Raw genomic sequence first — 16461 nt, 5'->3', positions numbered from 1 at the left:
GGTGGGGTGGGGAAGAGGGGCAGAGGGAGAGAGAGAATCTCAAGCAGATTCCATGGGCTTAGTCTCACAATCTTGAGATCATGGCCTGAGCCAAAAAGAGTCAGATGCTTAACAGACTGAGCCACCTAGGCGCCCCAGGAGTATTAGTATTTTTAAGTTCTTCATTAAGATGTAGCTTGACTGGTATTTGGAAATCTTTGATTTAAAAGCCAATCTTGGGCAGCCTGGGTGGCTCAGCGGTTTAGCGCCGCCTTCACCCAGAGCGTGATCCTGGAGACCAAGGGATTGAGTCCCACGCTGGGTTCCCTGCATGGGGCCTGCTTCTCCCTCTGCCTGTGTCTCTGCCTGTGTGTGTGTGTGTGTGTGTGTGTGTGTGTGTCATGGATAAATAAATATCTTAAAAAAATAAATAAATAAATAAAAGCTAATCTTAGGGGTGCCTGGGTGGCTCAGGCAGTTAAGCACCTGCCTCCGGCTCAGGTCATGATCCCAGGGTCCTGGGATCGAGCTCTGCATCAGGCTCCCTGCTTAGTGGAGAGCCTGCTTCTCCCTCTGCTTCTCCCCCTGCCACGCTCTGTGTCAAGTAAATAAATAAAATATTAAAAAAAAAAAAAAACAATCTTGGAGCTAGTAGGAGGAAAAAATGCAGAGGAAGGAGAGAATTTAAAAAACAAACCAAAACACAGCCTCTCAAGGTTTAGATGTGGTTTTATCCTGTTGCCCAAAGCCCATTCCTCACCATCCTGTCCATTCATAAAATCAAGAATATTACTTTAGAGGCTTTTTCTTTCCTATATTCCACAGCGAGGTGAGAGGAGATGGAGGGCTTCTGAGAGATCTACAACGCAGACCCAGCAAATCCACCCATCCTGTAAGGCCTTGGGCTCTGGCCCCAAAATCTCAAATGCAATGGTGAGACACTTTTCTCAGATTCCAAACACATAAGTGTGTCTGAGCTCCTGTCCAGCAGTCAGCCTAGCAGGAGCTCCTGGCAGGGAGGAAGGTGCCAAGCAGGGCAAAGCAGGCAGGGCAGTAACCAGGGCTATGGAGGAGAGAAGGACAGAGACAGGTGCGGGCTCTGGTTGCTTAACCATTTCAGGAGCCCACACCAGGCTGGAGCTGCAGAGCAGGAGTGCAAATGGCAACTGTGAAAAGAAGAGAAAGAAGCTGATACTCAAGTCTGTGTCACCTTAGAGAGGACAGACTGGTCAGGTCATCCCTCTTGAACCTTCCACCTGAAGCTGTCTGGCTATCGGGGCTCAGGTGGCTCTCCTTGTGACTGCCAGGGATGACAACATCGCCCCGACTCCAAGTGAGCAAGCTTACTTGCTCCGGCAGCCGCCTAGTAACAGGTGCAGGCACCGGGGGCTTATTCCCCACCTAAGCTCACCCTGGAGGAAAAGGCAGGGTAGGGTGTGCGCTGGACAGCCAGGATCCCCTCACAGTTGATGCCGGCCTCCGCCCCTGGCTCCCCCTGCGTCGCAGACGCCCCGGAAAGTAGGAGGCTGACCTCCCGCCCACGGAGATGTGACCCCCGAGGGCGATGACCCCAAGGGTGCTGGGGCGGGGGGGCGCGCCTGATGGGCGCACCGCTTTCCCCCGCCGCGACCTCCGAGTCCGGCGTCGGCCTCCCCGCAGGGTCCCCGCGCCGCCAGCACCGGAGCGGAAGCCTGGGGGGCTGGGCCCCGTTCCACAGGCGGGCGGGTCACGACGGGCCCGGGGGGTGGGGTGTCAAACGGCCTCATGCCTGCGACCCGGCGGCCGCGACCGCCCGACCGCGTCTCGGTGGCCTCTCGGCCTCCCCCTGGCGGGCAGCGGAGTCGGCGGAGCTCGGCCGGGAGGGGGCGCCCGGGCCCTGGCCCCAGGGCAGGAGCGCGCCGCGAGGAGGCGGGGGTCGCGGTCGGCTCGCGCCCGCTCGGCCCCGAACTACGTGAGCCCCTGGTAGGCGCCCGGCCCCCCGGCAGCCCCGGAACTACCTGAGCACCTCGTAGGCGCCGCGGCCCCCCGGCAGCCCCGGAACTACCTGAGCACCTCGTAGGCGCCGCGGCCCCCCGGCAGCCCCGGAACTACCTGAGCACCTCGTAGGCGCCGCGGCCCCCCGGCAGTCCTGGAACTACCTGAGCCCCTGGTAGGCGCCCGGCCCCCGGCAGCCCCGGAACTACCTGAGCACCTCGTAGGCGCCGCGGCCCCCCGGCAGCCCCGGAACTACCTGAGCACCTCGTAGGCGCCGCGGCCCCCCGGCAGCCCCGGAACTACCTGAGCACCTCGTAGGCGCCGCGGCCCCCCGGCAGTCCTGGAACTACCTGAGCCCCTGGTAGGCGCCCGGCCCCCGGCAGCCCCGGAACTACCTGAGCCCCTGGTAGGCGCCCGGCCCCCGGCAGCCCCGGAACTACCTGAGCCCCTGGTAGGCGCCGCGGCCCCCCGGCAGCCCCGGAACTACCTGAGCACCTCGTAGGCGCCGCGGCCCCCCGGCAGCCCCGGAACTACCTGAGCACCTCGTAGGCGCCGCGGCCCCCCGGCAGCCCCGGAACTACCTGAGCCCCTGGTAGGCGCCCGGCCCCCGGCAGCCCCGGAACTACCTGAGCCCCTGGTAGGCGCCGCGGCCCCCCGGCGGCCCCGGAACTACCTGAGCCCCTGGTAGGCGCCGCGGCCCCCCGGCGGCCCCGGAACTACCTGAGCCCCTCGTAGGCGCCGCGGCCCCCCGGCGGCCCCGGAACTACCTGAGCCCCTCGTAGGCGCCGCGGCCCCCCGGCGGTCCCGGAACTACCTGAGCACCTCGTAGGCGCCGCGGCCCCCCGGCGGTCCCGGAACTACCTGAGCACCTCGTAGGCGCCGCGGCCCCCCGGCGGTCCCGGAACTACCTGAGCACCTCGTAGGCGCCGCGGCCCCCCGGCGGTCCCGGAACTACCTGAGCCCCTGGTAGGCGCCGCGGCCCCCCGGCAGTCCCGGAACTACCTGAGCCCCTCGTAGGCGCCGCGGCCCCCCGGCGGTCCCGGAACTACCTGAGCACCTCCTAGGCGCCGCGGCCCCCCGGCGGCCCCGGAACTACCTGAGCCCCTGGTAGGCGCCGTGGCCCCCCGGCGGCCCCGGAACTACCTGAGCACCTAGTAGGCGCCGCGGCCCCCCGGCGGTCCCGGAACTACCTGAGCCCCTGGTAGGCGCCATGGCCCCCCGGCGGCCCCGGAACTACCTGAGCACCTCGTAGGCGCCGCGGCCCCCCGGCGGCCCCGGAACTACCTGAGCCCCTGGTAGGCGCCATGGCCCCCCGGCGGCCCCGGAACTACCTGAGCACCTAGTAGGCGCCGCGGCCCCCCAGCGGTCCCGGAACTACCTGAGCCCCTGGTAGGCGCCATGGCCCCCCGGCGGCCCCGGAACTACCTGAGCACCTCGTAGGCGCCGCGGCCCCCCGGCGGCCCCGGAACTACCTGAGCCCCTGGTAGGCGCCATGGCCCCCCGGCGGCCCCGGAACTACCTGAGCACCTGGTAGGCGCTGTGGCCCCCGGTGGCCCCGGAACTACCTGAGCACCTAGTAGGCGCCTCGGCCCCCCGGAACTACCTGAGCACCTCGTAGGCGCCGCGGCCCCCCGGTGGCCCCGGAACTACCTGAGCACCTAGTAGGCGCCGCGGCCCCCCGGCAGCCCCGGAACTACCTGAGCACCTGGTAGGCGCCGCGGCCCCCCGGCGGCCCCGGAACTACCTGAGCACCTAGTAGGCGCCTCGGCCCCCCGGAACTACCTGAGCACCTCGTAGGCGCCGCGGCCCCCCGGCGGCCCCGGAACTACCTGAGCACCTTGTAGGCGCCTCGGCCCCCCGGAACTACCTGAGCACCTCGTAGGCGCCGCGGCCCCCCGGCGGTCCCGGAACTACCTGAGCCCCTGGTAGGCGCCGCGGCCCCCCGGTGGCCCCGGAACTACCTGAGCCCCTGGTAGGCGCCGCGGCCGCCAGCGGCCTGAGCACGCCTGCCTTCAGGGAGCTTCCGAGGGAGGCGGGAGCGGGGAGACAGCCCGGGAAGGCCGCTGAGGAGGCTGCTGGGAGTGACCACGAGCTGCCGGACTTGAGAAGTGGGGGAGCGTCTCGAGGCCTCCGGGGACATGCAGCAGGAGCCTCCGGGGACATGCAGCAGGAGCCAGCAGGCGCGTGCGGGGAATGTCCCTGCCGCAGGGGCCAGGGGCTGCAGACAAAGCCCGCCCCGCTCCCGGTGTCTCTGGAAGGAGGAGAAGGGACCCCGCGGGAAGAGGCGGGTGGGCAGGGGAGGAGAAGCAGGCCGGGCCGCTGGCGACGCGCCGGGCACACCGTTCGGTTTTCATTCTAAGAACAACTGGAAGTCGGAAGCCGGAAGCCCGGGAGGACGAAGCGACCCCTCGGGCTGTGCGGGGAGGGTGCCGGAGGCCGCGGGGCCCTCTGCTCGGAGGCCCGGGCTGGGGTGCGGCAGAGCGAGGGAGCCCGGGGCCAGGGCACCAACAGGCCTGCACGTGCGCTGCCGCCCCCGCCTGGCGGGCGCCCGGGTGTAGGGAGCTGCTGGCCAGCCCTGCACCGAGGCCGAGGCGGGTGGACCTGGGGGCAGCGGCAGCCCCGCACTCATCCAGGGCCCAGGGCCTCCATCCACAGCCCACGCCTAGTTGAGAGCCTCTCGGGAGTGGAGCGCGGAACCGCTCCGAGCCGGAATGATCTGGTTTAGAGCGGCTGCCCCCCCCCCCCCCCCCCCCCGCGCGCCCTCCCTCTCCTTCAGCGACTGGCTGCTTTCTGCCGCAGTCCTGACCAAGGTAAACAGGAGAGGAGAGAGGAAGAATGCTCTGTTTCCATGGCAACCCAGAGGGCAGCCGAGCCGGCTCTCTTGGATGTGCTTCAGGGGAAGAAAAGGCTCGCTAGCAGCAACAGAGAGACGGGCCCTTCACCGTGCACACGATGGGGGATTGTTCTGGAACATGGTGAGGGCCTGGGATGGAGAGGAGGGGAGGCGAGGAGTCCGGCGCCATCGGTGCCGCCGCAGAGGGGCGGGAGGGCCAGGGACACAACAAGAAGCCACCGCACTGGCTGCCGTGACAGCTGTCGATCGATGGGCAGCTCAGCCCTCACCGCCCGGGACAGAAAACAGAGATCGCAGAACCTCCCCAAGTGCGCACCTGTCTGTCCCTTTCCAGAGGATCCTTCCGTGGGGCCGCTCAAAGGGCAGCCACAGATGTTGGATCCAGAGCCTCCAGGCCAAAAACAGGTTTTGTCTGCACAGAGAAGCCCACTGTTCTCCAGCCGCTCAGGAGCCGCCGGCTGCCCCTTCCGTGCTCCTTTCAGACACCTCCAGGCCTCTCCTGAACCTCCTTCCCGCTCCTGGAAGGTGGGCACATCAGTATGGCACCGTGACTGTGCGAAAGCCATCCTTTTGGTGAAGCAGTGAGTGTGATAGAATAACAGAACAGTTTCTGCACAGGTTGCTGGGCCGGGGGTCCCAGGGGCCGCCCCTCACCCAGAGGACAGGGGCTGTCATCTTCGCCATGTCACTGTCCCGCTGCTGACCACAACTCTCCTACGCACTGAGGACTTCTCTCAGCAGCAACCTGTGGCCATCAGAAACCTCTTCTGGTTTCCAGGAATCATATTAAGATTCATCAGAAGCCTGCTCCATCTCAGGAATCTGCCCTAGAGGCTTGGGGGTGGGGGGGCTCTCACCTGTCTAGGCAGGGATGGGAGAAAACCCAGGACAAAGGGAGGCGGGAGGTGGTCAGCTTCCTGCCCCTGCCAAGCAGAAAGAACGGGGATGGCTTCAGCCCAGAGCAGCAGCAGCAGCAGCAGCAATGCTTTGTGGGAGGTTGGAGGGAGCTGCCTCAGTTTCCCCTGACAGTCATATAGAGAATCCTGGCAATGGGGTACAGGCCCAGTGAGTGCTCACCCACATGTTGTGCGGCCCACACCGTTCTCATAGCATGAGCCCTCAGATGCTGTGGTGGGCTTGGAGACGCCGTCAGGACAGGACCCAGGGGTGGGAGGGGACACCAGCGGAAGACAGGATTGATGAAACACCCCAAAGTGCCAGGTTTACTGAGTTCTTTCCATGGCCCACAGAGTCCAAACTTCTGTGACCTTCATCCTGCTGCTGCCCCTTTGCTCCTCCTATTCCAGCTCCCTTTCACCGTTCCTTCATCAGTCAGGCTCCCTTGTCAGGTCCATGGCACTTCTTTCTCCAGTAGCCACATGGCCAGTCTGTCCCCTGCAGTTCTTTACTCAAATGTCATCTTCTCAACAAAGCAGAGCCAGGGCTGGGGTGAGGTGAGGGAGGCAACATGGCCTTCCCTGATTCCTTGGTTTAAAATTGCATTATTGCCACCACGACTAGTTCTCCCTTATCCTCTCCCCTCCGAATGCAACACCCTCTCGTTTGTCATTTATCTTGTTTATTGTCCACTTCTTCTGTCAGAATGGAAGTGCCAGGAGGGCAGGCATTGTCTCTATCCTGTGCTGAGATACTGGGGAGGTGCCCTGGGAGGAGACGCAGGGATGGTGGTGGGGACAAGTGGAAAGGGACCCATCTCTTAGGACCACACTGACTCTTCTGTCAAGGAGCCTTGACACCTGCCACCAGGGGCCCCTGTCCTCGCACCCCCTGAGACTACCACCGGTCCCCTGATTGACACAGAGCCTCTGGTGGCCAACCAGCAACAGCAGGCTCTACCAATCTGTCAGACAAACCCCCACTTGCAGCCTGTCACCCTCAATTTCCTGCCTGCCTGCCTCTTTCCTGATGGACCTGATCAATTCAGGACAGCTTTTATTGCTTTTGGCAAAAAACTGCCATTAAGATTTACAGAGGCAAAAGCTGGGACAATGTAATCTTCAGAGTAATTTACACAGTGAGTTTCAAAAGATGAAAAGTTAGCATTTCAGAGGTAATTTCATAAAGAGGATTATCAGATTAATCACTGTGTCGACTTAATAGTGGTGTCTCAAATAATTAATGAGCATTCTTGGAGTCAGCAATGCAAAAAGGGACTCTAAGAGGAATAAAAATGGCTGTGTCAGACAGTAAGTGGGTTTTGGGCAATAGATCTTGAGAGAATTCTCCTTGGAACTACCCCTGTGGAGTGTCTGGCGTGGGTTGTGTGGTTCAGAGACATAAGAAAAGGAGAAAAAAAAAAGAAGAGGAAAAAAGCCCCGGGAGCGCCCAAGTCTCCCCAAGACCGTGTGGATGTGATGGGGGGAGGCTTGTCTACACCCGCTGGCTGAAGCTGCCCCGCCACATGTTGGATTGTCCTGTGACACCTGGAAAATGTGTCTCACCACACCGTGCGGTAACAGGCTGCTCGGATGGGAGAGCCAGGTGTGAGTTGCGGGCTGCCTGTGAAATTACCTGTGAGAACGGAGTTGGAAGCCGGTCAGCTTGGCCAGGCTGCTTGGAAACGCAGTCTGGACAGTTCCGCAGGGACGCGGCACTCAGCTGCCACGCGTCTTCTATGGGTGTTACAGGTTGCATTATGTAGCCCCCACTCCCACAAAAATACATTGTGGTCCTAACTCCTCATACCTTCCAGAATGTGATCTTATTCAGAGGCAAGGTCTTTACAGAGGTAAGTTAAAGTGAGCCCATTAGGATGGTCCCAATCCAGTATGACTGGTGACCTTATAAAAAGAGCGTGTCTGGGACACCTGGGTGGCTCAGTGGTTGAGCGTCTGCCTTCGGCTCAGGGCGTGATCCCAGAGTCCTGGGATCGAGTCCCACATCAGGCTCCTTACATGGAGCCTGCTTCTCCCTCTGCCTATGTCTCTGCCTCTGTGTCTCTCATGAATAAATAATAAAATCTTAAAAAAAAAAAAAAAGCACGTCTGAAAACACACACACACACACACACACACGCAGAGAGAATGGCAGGTGAACACAAAGGCAGAGAATAGGAGGATGCATCTAGAACACCAGGTTGGCAGCCAGGCACCAGAGCTGGGGGAGAAGCAGGAAAGAGCCTCCCCCTCACAGCCGCAGAAGGAACCAATTCTGCTGACACCTTGATCTCAGACTTCTGGCCTCCAGAATTTTGTGATAATAAATTTCTGTTGTTTAAGCCACTTAGTCTGTGGCACTTTGTTATGGATGAATTAGGCAATAATTCAGCCGGGCATCACAGAGACTTGGGTGTCATTGTTCTTAATAATGTTCCTGTATTTTTGTGTGTTTTAAAGGCTTTTTTATTTTAAATTTTATTTATTTTTAATGATTTTTTATTTATTTGAGAGAGAGAGAGAGAGAGACAGAGAGAGAGCACGCACCAGCAAGGGGGAAGGGCAGAGAGAGAGAATGAGAAGCAGGCGAGCCTGATGTGGGACTCGATCCCAGGGCCTGGGATCATGACCAGACATTTAACCAACTGAGCCACCCAGATGCCCCAAGACTTTACTTTTTTAGAGCAGTTTTAGGTTCACAGCAAGATTGAGCAGGTGCAGAGATTTCCCATATGTCCCCTGTCTATTCTGTTATCAACATCCAGCATCAGACTTGAACCTTTGTTTTTGTTTTTGTTTTTTTTTTTAAGATTTTATTTATTTATACATGAGAGACACACTGAGAGAGGCAGAGACACAGGCAGAGGGAGAAACAGGCTTCATGCAGGGAGCCCGACGTGGGACTGGATCCCGGGACCCTGGGATCACACCCTGAGCCAAAGGCAGACGTTCAACCACTGAGCCACCAAAGCATCCCAGACTTGAACCTTTGTTACGCTCGATGAACCTACATGGCCTTGTGGTTACCGCCTGGAGCCCATGCTTACCTTGGGGTTCAGTCGCGGTAGTGTATATTCTATAGGTTTGGACGACGTACAAAGACCCATATCCACCAGGGTGGCCTGATCTCATACACAGTCTTTTCACTGCCTTCAAAATGCTGTGCTCCACATAGTCCTCCTCCCCTCCTTCCAACCATGGATCTTTTAACTGTGTCCATAGTTTTGTTTTTTTCCAGAATGCCATATAGTTGGAATTATTACACCAGGCAGCCTTTTCAGACTGGCTTCTTTCACTCACATAATCTGTGTTCGGGCTTCTTGTCCCATGTCTTTTTTTTTTTTTTTTTTGTCCCATGTCTTTTCATGGTTTGACAGCTCATTTCTTTTTAGTGCTGAATAATAGTCCATTGTCTGGATGTACCACCATTTATCCATTTCCTCTACTTCTTTCTTTAAAAAAAAAAAAACAACACATTTTTTTTAGACACCAACTCAGGACAGAATATAAAGATGTGACAAATCTGGGTAGTATGGACAAGAATAGTCTCAATACTTTCTTTTAAAGAATTAAAAAGACTCGGGTCTTTTCTCCTGGGCTTGCTGACCAGATAGGCTCCGAGCCTGGGGCTGTGTGGGCCAGTGGCCTCTGCTTGAGGACAGCCTGCCCCGGAGAGAACAAGCAGGCCGCCTTGGGGGGGTCTCTGATGCCGTGTGTGTGCCTGGACCCAGCCGGCCAGGGCACCTGAGTCACACGAGCTTTCAAAGCACATGGCTTTGGCTCTCAGTGAATCTACGCAGAATGTAATCTTTCGGGCCTTGCCTCCGTCCTCTCTGAAATGCGAAAATTCGGGCAGCCCGGATGGCTCAGCGGTTTAGCCCCACCTTCAGCCCAGGGCCTGATCCTGGGCACCCGGGATCGAGTCCCACGTCAGTCCTGCATGGAGCCTGCTTCTCCCTCTGCCTGTGTCTCTGCGCGTGTCTCTCATGAATAAATAAATAAAATTTAAAAAGGAATGAGAAAATCCTAATTAATTAAAATGAGAAAAATCCACCAAAAGTGAAAATGAGACATAAGAAGAAACTTGGGATGACCTGGAAAGTGCCAGAACATTGATAGCTGTACGGTTAGAAACTTCCTGGGCAACTGATACCACTTTTCACAGCCTGGAAGAAGTTTTGGTGGCAGCCTCGGGAGCTGCACCACCCACTCAGGTGCCACTCGCTCTGTTCACCCCGAGAGGGTGTCTGTCTGGGGTCCATTGAGAAACACTTCAGAAAGGATGTGCTTTCTCTCAGAAAGTGAGAAAGCACTTCCTTCCCACTGCTTCTCCCCTCCACAGTCCGGCCACCGTGACTTCTGTATGGCCAGGTCTTTCAGAAAGGACACTAATGGCCAAGATGCCAATGACTCCCGGGGTCTGCTTGAGGGGCCCAGCCTTTAGAAGGGCACAAAGCTTCCATGGCTATGCAAGAAGCTTCTACAGGCTTCCACAGGCTGTGCAAAAGGAGTCTGAGGAGGAGGAGAGGGAGGTGAGAGGGGGAGCCAGCCAAGAGGCTCGAGGCAGCAAACGTATCCTTCAATGTGGAGATTTACCTCAGAGGGCCTCTTCCTCCACGTCCCTCTTGGGGAGGCAGAGCCCGAGCCCTTCCTTACAGCACTTCAGAGTGCAGAGCCCAAGCCCCGGGCCCCAGGCCCAGGTTCAGTTCTGCCCACCCTGGCGTCTCTCCTGCTCCCCTTGACCTGTTTCCCAAGGACACAGCAGGTGGGGCAAGGCCGGTTGGCCATCGCCAGAGGAGGCTGTGTGGGAATGCAGGCACTGCCCCCCAGATCTACACACTTAAGCCCCCTCTCAGTGGCTCCTTGAAGGAAGGAAGCCCAGCCGGCAGCACCAGCACTCTTCTCTTCTCTCTCCTGACCCGTCGCCTGCTGGGCACCTTGCCTGCTCCTTCTTTCCTTCGCAGAGTTAGGTTTAGGTTCTCCCCATGAGGGCAAGGTACCCCCAGGAAGAGGACTGCTAATAAGTCCTAGACTTGGACTGGAGGAGGCATTCAATCTTTTTTTTTTTTTTTTCAACCAGTGTAATTTATTTCAGGCTTTTAGACTTTTCCACGTTTCTTCACTGGGACCCTTCTGTGGTGCCTTGAACTGTCAGCATTTCCCAAAGATGCCATGTTGGAATTCTGGGTCTGAAATGGGGAAGAGACAAGGGCTGGTTTGGTGTGGGGGCAGTGGGATGCAGGAAGCAGATGATATATTAGATACAGGCTGTTTGAGGGGCACAAATTTTCTTATTTGGGGAAGTAAATTTTTTGTGAACTTGGATCCTAAAATGGCGTAATATGCTCACTCTTCCCCAGGAGGGAAGTCAAGCCCAGATGGTGTGATCCGTTTCCCAGGCACTCTGGCAAGGTCACTGGAAGGGCCAGCTGGCGGCTTTCTTGTTATTGTAGAGTTATTTTATTCTTTAACATTTTACTGATTAAAGTCCTTAAATCTCAAGAGGCCAGATGGAAGCCAAATAATATAGCTCTTTTGGTTTCCTTTTAATGAGATCAGGGTTGGGCGAGGACTCGGATAGGACGGAGATGGAGAAGCCGTCTGCTGGGGGCCCTGGGATCGGTTGCCCAGAGGGCTTGCTGAGCTGTGATTTCTTTCATCCTCTTCCCTGTTGTCAGCCCCTATTTTCCAGAAGACTCTTGTAATGGTTTCTGTAGGACTTTGTGCTTCACAGTCTTCAATTAAAATTTGACTCAGGGGATCCCTGGGTGGTGCAGCGGTTTAGCGCCTGCCTTTGGCCCAGGGCGGGATCCTGCAGACCCGGGATCGAGTCCCACGTCGGGCTCCCGGTGCATGGAGCCTGCTTCTCCCTCTGCCTGTGTCTCTGCCTCTCTCTCTCTCTCTCTCTCTCTGTGTGTGTGTGTGACTATCATAAATAAATTAATTAATTTTAAAAATTTAAATGTTTAAAAAAATAAAATAAAATTTGACTCAGCTTGAGGGGGGTTAGGTTGGGGAGACCAAGAAGACTGCCAAGACATTTGACCCTTGAAGCCCACCCCCCCAATGCTCCTGCTCCACCTGGAGGCTGCTTGACACAGAAGTGTGGAGGGGGCCCTCCCCTAGACCCTACCCCCTGGGGGTAACGAGGGGCAGCCTCAGGTCTTGCCCCCCTCAGAAGAGCAGGGCACTCCCCGTTCTGGGACGGAAGGGCCTGAGTCAGTCTCACCGGGCTCTCCACCTGCGGGAGAGGGTGGGAGGGGGCGGGAGGGGCAAGATGGCCTCCTGCCAGGAGCCGCCCTATGGGCCAGCCAGGTGTGGGTGCCGAGGAGGCAGGGCCTTGTGCAGCGGGGCACCAGTAACCCCCACCAGCCCGTTAGAGCCTCTCTGGTCCCCCTCGAAGCTCTTGCTGTGTTCTTCAGCAAGCAGTTAGCATCAGCTGTGTACACAGCCCCACATTACACCCTGGGGTGCAAAAAGGACACACAAAAATGAATAGGAAATGTGCCTGTTCTCAAGGATATTTGAAAAAGGTCAGGAAACACAAATCTCCCCACAAAAATGGCCCAAGGACAAAATCCCAGCCATCAGCGCAGACTTAGGGAACATAAACCACGAGGTTTCAAAAGCTGGGGCCAAGGGGCCTAATCGGAGGTAGCATTAAAAGTTCAAAAACACTAGCATGCAGGGGGCGACTGTGCCCCAGGGAGATGTTCACCACACGTAGAGGGGTCCCCCCTTCACACACTCTCCTCCTCAGCAAGTGTGAACGGTGCTCCCTGGGTGGGGGGTGGGTCCTGGGCGCTCACCTGGCCTCATCAGTGGCTCCCAGACCTGAGGGCGCAGTTTTCTGAAGACCTTGTTTAAAAGTGCAGAGTATGAGACCCCAACAACCCCAGAGGTTCCGCTTCAGTAAACTGGGGCTGGACCAAATCTGTTTGTTTATAAATATTTTATTTATTCATGAAAGACCCAGAGAGAGAGGCAGAGACACAGGCAGAGGGAAAAGCAGGCTCCCTGCGGTGACCCCCCTGTGGAACTTGATCCCAGGACCCCGGGATCATGCCCTGAGCCAAAGGCAGACCCTGAACCACTGAGCCACCCAGGTGACCTCAAATTCGTGTTTAAAAGAGGTTCACAGATGGTTCTGGTGTGAGAGCATCTGTGAATCACACTTTGGAAATCAGTCCTTTAGGACCTCAAACCTCTGTCAGAGGCTCAGGAAGGGAACATAGAGGGAGAGACTTTTCACTGTTTTAGGACTCCTATGGGACAGCACCCTTGCACCCTTTGCTCCCAAAGTCTCCCCACACACATGCCACAGACCGAACACGTAAGACACGTGCACACACACACACACACACACCACGAGCCACACAGCAACACACACTACACGCCATAAATACATATGGGCCTGTTCGCTCCTGTCCTGAGCCAGTCCCTGGCTGGGGCCGATCATCTGGGACTCCAGCGAGGGCGAGGGGGCCACCCACACGGGCGCGCAGCAAGCAGGCGGCCTGCAGGAGGGCTCGGCTCGGCTCGGCTCGCGCTGCACCTTTTTGCCACCGAGACAATCGGCGTCGGCGCCTCACGCTGGTCACGGCTGCGGAAGGGTGAAGGCCTCTGGCTATTCCTTTATCAGCTCTTACCTCTCAACTGAGGGTTTATTGATCTCAGCTTTGCAGACAGAGAAAACGGATCGGGGGAAGGGAAGCGATCGGGCCGTGGGCGTACGGAGTGTTCCGCAGCGTGCAGCCCTGCCGAAGGCCGACGCCGCCCGGGGGTGTAGCAGGGCCCCTCGGGGGGGGGCCTTGGGGGCTGGGCGGGGCACGACCCGCCGGCCCGGGCCTCTCCGAGGTCCTCTCCGGGGCCCGGCCAAGCAGGCAGAGCCCGCAGCCCTCTGGACACACGCCAGGCCCCCGAGCCCTCCCCGAGCAGGGCAGAGAAGCTCCTCGGGAAAGGGGCAGGCGCCAGACACCGCGGGGGAGCGCCTCCTCCTCCGGGAGCCGCGGGCACAGCCGCGGGCAGGCTGAGGCCCCGCGTGTGACCTCCCGGGCCCTGCCGGACCCTGCCGGGCACAAGCTGGAGACGCCGTGGCGCTGGCGGGCAGCCACGGGCCGGCGTGCGGAGCAGGGGCATCGGCCACCGCCTGGGCCCCCCGCCCGGGCCCACGCCCCCGAGGGGACGCCGTCGACCCTCGGTCAGAGTCTCCTAGAAACGGGGGTACAGGTGCCCGCGGTTCCCTTCGCCCACGGCTCCCAGGGCGCCCTTCCCTTCCCTCCCCTCCCCGCCGGGGGCCGCCGCCGGGCTCTGCGCTCCCGCAGCGGGGGGAGGGGGAGGGGGAGGGGCGGGGACGGGGCGGGGCGGGGCGGGGCGGCGGGTGGCGCGCGGGGCCCGGCCCCGGCCAGGAGCAGGTGGCGGCGGGACGCCGGGTTAGCGGGAGGCCTGGCACCTCTCCCGCGCCAGCTGCGCCGCCCGGCCCCCCGGGGGCACCCAGGGGGTGGACGCGTGACTGCCGGGGCCCGCTCATCTCTCCGCCCCGAGGAGCCCCGAGGAGCCCCGAGGAGCCCCGAGGAGGCCACCTGCCCACCTGCCCCCGGCCCCGCCCCGCCCGTGCCCGCGTCGGCCCGCGGGGGCTGTCCGGCTGTCTGTCCCGCCGGAACCTCCCTGCCCATCTCCACACGGAAGGCCGCAGTCCCCCGGCCTGCAGGCGTCCGGGCAGCGAGTATCCGAGCGCCCGCCAAGCTTTTCAAGCCCCCATTCAGCTATGACCTGTGGCACGTCCCGTGAAAGGAGCCGAGACAGTGGCCCCGGGTTTTGTCTCTGCCTTGACCGCACAGGCCGGCAGAGGAAGGTGGCCCCCGAGGCACTGGGAGGGCCCGGGCGCCAACATGCCTGTGGCCCGCCCCGCAGAGCCAGCCTGATGGCTCAAACGACCACCTGCTGCCACCAGCAATGTGGGGGCCCGGCCTCCAGGGTGGGCTGGGGCACCAGCACCAAGCGGGACCCTGGGCACTGAGTGGCAGCCCGCTCTGGGCTTCCCCGGCTTCTGTAAAATGAGACAGCCGAGCTGCTGGATCCCCAAGACCACTGCTTCCAAGTTCCCCAAGCCATGACAAGGAAAAACAAAATCTTACCTAAAAACTGCAGCAGCCCCCCAAGCCAGCATTGCCTGCACGCGGGGTTTCACACTATAGAGAGAGCTCCTCAGGAAGGCTAAACACAGAACTGGCCTCACAGGCCTACCACCCGCACAGCCAGACCTGCGCTGACAAGGGCCTCAAGATTGGGTCAGTGCTGTCGCGGCGCTCTTGAAATTCTTGGCAATTTTAACAAGGGACCCCCACATTTTTTTAAAAAATATTTTTTTCTTTATTTATTAATGATAGTCACACACAGAGAGAGAGAGAGGCAGAGACACAGGCAGAGGGAGAAGCAGGCTCCATGCACTGGGAGCCCGACGTGGGATTCGATTCCGGGTCTCCAGGATCACGCCCTGGGCCAAAGGCAGGCGCCAAACCACTGCGCCACCCAGGGATCCCCAGGGACCCCCACATTTTCGTTTTTGCACTGGGTCCCACAAATTATGTAGCTGGTGCTCGCTAAAAATACTTAGAACATTGGTCGCAGAGAAACATTTGTGGATGTCCCTGCCATATCTAGCTCTACAGATCTTGGCACCTGGAATACAGAGATGTTGCACATTTCCTTACTTCAGTGCCTGGGGACCAGGGAGAGGGTAAGCCAGTTTAGGAAGCATTTGGTGAGACTTAAATTGTTCAAGGGGACTAGGTGTCCTATATCCAGTTACTGCAGAAACTCTGGGTTTGTGCAGACGTCTCCTGCAGTGACAGACAGCTCTTTTCGTCCACCATCTAACCCCTCCCTCTTCTGTAGTGCTGAGATTATTAGCTGGCCCTGCTCCCTACGAACTACCTTCCCCCTCTGCAGCCTCATGTATCCATGTGATTAAGTGCTGGCCAGCGGGACAGGTGTACCTGGAGGTTTCCGCCACCCTCTGAGAGCCTTTTTTTTTTTTAATTTTTTTATTTATTTATGATAGTCATACAGAGAGAAAGAGAGAGAGGCAGAGACACAGGCGGAGGGAGAAGCAGGCTCCATGCACCGGGAGCCTGATGTGGGATTCGATCCTGGGTCTCCAGGATCGCGCCCTGGGCCAAAGGCAGGCGCCAAACCGCTGCGCCACCCAGGGATCCCTGAGAGCCTTTCTTAATAGTTGGAGTGTGTCCTTTCTTCTAAGTTGTATTTTTGATCTATAACATGGCAGAGAAGTTATAAATCTTTAGACTAAGATCTGGAGTCAGAAAAATATATGCTATTTGTTATCATTTCATAATAGAAATTTACATAGGTGAGTTGGCACGTAGTTGCCCATAAAGTTCAGTTCTCCAGATAGGAAGAGGACGACATTCATGTCCCATCTTGAAGGGGACGTTGGTGGGGGTACATAAAATCTCATGTATGCGCAATGAAGAAGAGCCCAGCGGGGTAAGGGAGATGGTGAGCGACAGCAGTGCCGCTCTAGGGCGGCAGGCAAGGGCCCCGGGAGGAGGGGGGATCTGAGCAGAGATCTTACAGGGGACAGGAAGCAGCTGTTACAGGTAGCTGGGGGAAGAGCATTCTAGGAAGTGGGGTGGGTTCAAACTGTTTTGCCAAACAAAACAAAACAAAACAAAACAAAAAAACTGTTTTGCCAAAAATGGGGATCTCTTCCTTAAGGCTGAGACTTCTGTTTCC

Source organism: Vulpes vulpes, chromosome 7, assembly GCF_048418805.1.
Source record: "Vulpes vulpes isolate BD-2025 chromosome 7, VulVul3, whole genome shotgun sequence".
Lineage (NCBI taxonomy): Eukaryota > Metazoa > Chordata > Mammalia > Carnivora > Canidae > Vulpes > Vulpes vulpes.
Note: the sequence above shows the minus strand (reverse complement) of the source record.